Below are 5,238 nucleotides of genomic sequence, written 5' to 3' on the forward strand. Positions count from 1 at the left end.
AGGCTGAGTGACCTGCAGATTGGACAGACTGCCAAAGTCCAAGAGCTTCAGTGTTTCCTTAGTGTCAGGATCTATTAATACTTCAGTGATCTCCTGATCCAGACTGAGATCTCAGGCACATAATTATCCCTCTTCTTTTTCTCTTCCTCCTGCAGCTTGATGGAGATACCTCTTACTGGGTCCCTCTGAATCCACTTCATCAGATGTTTGACAGAGCCTGTGATCTTATTGCAGAGCTTCTTGCTGGGAATAATGGCAGTCTCCTCACACACACGCTTACTGGTGTGGAATTCATTGCCCAAGCTTGTACAGTACTTCTCAGTGATGACCCAGGCTGCCTTCTTCTTGGTTTTGGTGTGAATGTGACCCATATTGGCAGGTTCTTGGTACAAGAACCCACCCTACCTCCTTTCTAAGCCCAAAACCAATTGTGGAGTAAACATAGGTATCTGTGTATGTGCATGCATGCTCAGGTGCTTCAGTCATGTCTAATCTTTTGCAACCCCATTTGGACCATAAGCTTCCCTGGTGGCTCAGAGGTTAAAGCGTCTGCCTGCAATGCCATAGCCTGCCAGGCTCCACTGTCCATGGGATTTTGCCAGCAAAAATACTAAAGTGGGTTGCTATGCCCTCCTCCAGGGGATCTTCCCCACCCTGGGATCAAACCCATGTCTCCTGCACTACAGGTGGATTCTTTAATGCTGAGCCACCTGGAAGCCCAGACATAGGTATCTGAGGGGAATTAAAATATCTTTCAGCTGGAATGCAGGATTGGATAATGCAACAATGCAATTGGCCTCCAGGCATACATTTCCCCCTGAATTTAGACCGGATTCCCCACATGCAAGTAAATTCTCAGAAAAGATACCTTGCCAGGTCCATGAAATAATCTCCCATAACTTTTAACTCAGAGAACATTTGAATTCTAAATGTTGACTGATTTGGGCTTCCAAACTCGCTTTTAGAAGAAAATCTTCTGAGCTGATTAACAGCATTAATGTATGAATACAAGAAGAGAATGCTTTAGTTATGCAAATAAGATATAATAGACAACAGACGGGAATAGTCACTTGAATAACTTAACACTTCCCAGTAGATGGATGTGATCAATGGTGTCAAATTCTTTGTATCTCTCCAGTCAGATTAATAAATTTCTACATCTATCAGGGAGATGTATATAACACAAGGGACATAGAAACAGATATTTCCAAGGTGTTTCTTCAAAACTGTTCCTTTCTAGGGAGTAAAATGGATGTCAGTTCAGTCCAGTTCAGTTCAGTCTTCGCAACCCCATGGACTGCAGAATGCCAGGCCTCCCTGTCCATCACCAGCTCTTGGAGTTTACTCAAACTCATCTCCATTGAGTCGGTGATGCCATCCAACCATCTCATCCTTTGTCGTCCCCTTCTCCTCCTGCCCTCAATCTTTACCAGCATCAGAGTCTTTTCAAATGAGTCCATTCTTTGCGTCAGGTGGCCAAAGTATTGGAGTTTCAGCTTCAACGTCAGTCCTTCCAATGAACACTCAGGACTGATCTCCTATAGGACGGACTGGTTGGACCTCCTTGCAGTCCAAGGGACTCTCAAGAGTCTTCTCCAACACCACAGTTCAAAAACATCAATTCTCTGGCGCTCAGCTTTCTTTACAGTCCAACTCTCACATCCATACATGACTACTGGAAAAACCATAGACTTGACTAGATGGACCTTTGTTGACAAAGTAATATCTCTGCTTTTTAATATGCTGTCTCAGTTCAGTTCAGTTCAGTCGCTCAGTTGTGTCCAACTCTTTGGGACCCTATGAATCCCAGCACATCAGGCCTCCCTGTCCATCACCATCTCCCAGAGTTCACTCAAACTCAAGTCCATCAAGTTGGTGATGCCATCCAGCTATCTCATCCTCTGTTGTCCCCTTCTCCTCCTGCCCTCAATCCCTCCAAGCATCAGAGTCTTTTCCAATGAGTCAACTCTTCGCATTAGGTGGCCAAAGTACTGGAGTTTCAGCTTTAGCATCATTCCTTCCAAAGAATACCCAGGACCAATCTCCTTCAGAATGGACTGGTTGGATCTCCTTGCAGTCCAAGGGACTCTCAAGAGTCTTCTCCAACACCACAGGTCAAAAGCATCAGTTCTTCAGCACTCAGCCTTCTTCACAGTCCAACTGTCTCATCCATACATGACTACTGGAAAAACCATAGCCTTGACTAAACAGATCTTTGTTGACAAAGTAATGTCTCTGCTTTTCAATATGTTATCTAGGTTGGTCATAACTTTTCTTCCAAGGAGTAAGTGTATCTTAATTTCATGGCTGCAGTCACCATCTGCAGTGATTTTGGAGCCCCCCAAAATAAAGTCTGACACTGTTTCCACTGTTTCCCCATCTATTTACCATGAAGTGATGGTATCAGGTGCCATGATCTTCGTTTTCTGAATGTTGAGCTTTAAGCCAACTTTTTCACTCTCCTCTTTCACTTTCATCAAGAAGCTCTTTAGTTCTTCACTTTCTAACATAAGGGTGCTGTCATCTGCATATCTGAGATTATTGATATTTCTCCCAGCAATCTTGATTCCAGCTTATGCTTCATCCAGCCAAGTATTTCTCATGATGTACTCTGCATATAAGTTAAATAAGCAGGGTGACAATATACAGCCTTGATGTACTCCTTTTTCTGTTTGGAACCATTCTGTTATTCCATGTCCAGTGGATATCACCTTTTTGGAAACCTGTGGAGAGAGGAATGTGTTGCTGTGTAGTAGCTAAATCATGTTAGATTCTTTTGCAACCCCATGGACTCTAGCCCTCTAGGCTCCTTTGACCATGGGATTTCCCAGGAAAGAATATGGGAGTTGGTGACCATTTACTCCTCCAGGGGGTCATCCCTACCCAGGGATTGAACCTGCATCTCCTATACTGGCAGGCAGATTCGTCACCACTGAGCCATCAGGGAAGCCCAAAAAGAATGTGGTTCCCCGTAACAGAAGTTATTATTCCTTCTAGTTTACAGATAAGGTCAGGGACCTTAAAGCAATAAAGTCACTTGCACCAGGTCTCACAGGGACTAATAGAGTAAGGACTCAAATCCAGATTTTCAGATACACATAGTTTATATTCTTTAAAGTAGCCAAGGAGACAGATACAATAAACAACTGATGTAAAAATTGTTTTGGGACACATTAGCGACTAAACAAGAACAACAACAAGAAAACTACATATGACCGATAGCCAAGAACAGATATTTATCTGATTTTAAGGATTATTATGCAAATAAAAAAATAAATTAGCTAATGTTTTATATTAAGGTCTTTTACAAATGAAGTTATGAAAATATTGCTTCTCTGGTGACTCAGACAGTAAAGAATCCACCTGCAATATGGGAGATTGTGTTTGATCCCTGGTTTGGGAAGATCCCCTGGAGAAAGGTATAGCGACCTTCTCCAGTATTCTTGCCTGGAGAACCCCTATGGATGGACAAGCCTGGAGGGATACAGTCCGTGTGGTTGCAAAGGGTCAGACATTTTTGAGCGACTTAACACACTCACACAAACAAAGTTATGAAGATACTACTAATTATTACCACAGTTATTGTATTTCCATCAGATTTCTATAGAATAAGGTTAATGATTCTTGCTTTGGCTACATTTTGAATTGCTGTGAGGATTAAACACAATAATGTGCCTAGAATTTCTGTATAAGCTAGAAAGCACTATACAAATGAAGGTTACCATTATCGATTTGTACATTAATTTTTAGTTTTCAAATATGCATTAGTTCATGCTTTAGTGATGAAAATTTGAAGTACAAAATCTGTTAGGAAATGCTATTGTAAAGTAAATAGAGGTTGAGACATAATTTCAGATGAACAAAATGTAGCCAAGAGACTGATTACCACTAATTGAACATCGCATTTTATTGATTTTGTAGTTTCTTTCTACTTTCCAGCTCAGAATGCAGAGAAGCTAAAAGGTGTAAGCCTTGGAAAACATCCATGTAAATCTAATTTATCAGCTTGATGGCTTTCCTGCTACCAAAAAATGTGGTGTCTGGGGTTCACCTGGAAGCTTGTTAAAAATGCAGAGTCTCAGATCCACTTTAGACTTACTGAATCAGAATCTTAGGAAACACTGCCCTATTGGGAAAAAAAAAAAAAATCAGTGACTTATTACACCACTGAAAGTACATATGATTTTTGGATTTCTCCAATATGACTAGGAATCTTTCTCTTCCACAGTACTTATGGTGTGGTTTCTTTATCTCATGGTACCTATTGCTCAATGGTGGAAGATGAGAATAAATGAAAAAACTCAAAAGTATAAACTGAGAAAGTTGCTGTCAAGGTGACAGCAAGGTTGATGACACAGATGTTGCCTAGGTGCAGTTATTTGGGAAGGTTACCTAAGGCAGGTGATGTTGTTTTGGAAGATATGAGACAGCCATTCAATAACTAAGCAAGACTTACAAGCTTTTAAGGATGAAAAGAGCTCAGTATATTCCAGAAGCTAAAAAGAGGCTAGTATCTCTAAAATGAATTGAATGAGATAGATGTGGTTGGAAATGAGTTTGGATAGACCAGCAGGACCCAGAATAGGTAGTCTTACAAGCCATGGCTACATTTTTTAAAAAAACATACATTTATTTATTTTAATTGGAGACTAATTACTTTACAATATTGTATTGGTTTTGCCATACATCAACATGAATCTGCCATGGGTGTACACGTGTTCCCCATCCTGAACCCCCCTCCCAACCTCCTCCCCATACCATCCCTCTGGGTCATCCCAGTTCACCAGCTCCAAGCATCCTGTATCCTGCATCAAACCTGGACTGGCAATTCGTTTCATATATGATATTATACATGTTTCAGTGCCATTCTCCCAAATCATCCCACCCTCTCCCTCTCCCACAGAGTCCAAAAGACTGTTCTATACATCAGTGTCTCTTTTGCTGTCTTGCATACAGGGTTATCGTTACCATCTTTCTAAATTCCATATATATGTGTTAGTATACTATATTGGTGTTTTTCTTTCTGGCTTACTTCCAATCTGTATAATAGACTCCAGTTTCATCCACCTCATTAGAATTTATTCAAATGTATTCTTTTTAATGACTGAGTAATACTCCATTGTATATATATACCACAGCTTTCTTATCCATTCATCTGCTGATGGACATCTAGGTTGCTTCCATGTCCTGGCTATTATAAACAGTGCTGTGATGAACATTGGGGTACACGTGTCTCTT

At 40.8% G+C, this 5,238-nt stretch overlaps 1 pseudogene; it reads right to left on the reverse strand.

Annotated features, from left to right (window-relative positions):
• Positions 1-371, reverse strand: part of LOC105003729 — a 2,315-nt pseudogene extending 1,944 nt beyond the window's left edge.
• Positions 372-5,238: the final 4,867 nt, after the last annotated feature.

The sequence above is a fragment of the Bison bison genome, unplaced genomic scaffold (genome assembly GCF_000754665.1).
Source record: "Bison bison bison isolate TAMUID 2011002044 unplaced genomic scaffold, Bison_UMD1.0 scf7180017864471, whole genome shotgun sequence".
Lineage (NCBI taxonomy): Eukaryota > Metazoa > Chordata > Mammalia > Artiodactyla > Bovidae > Bison > Bison bison.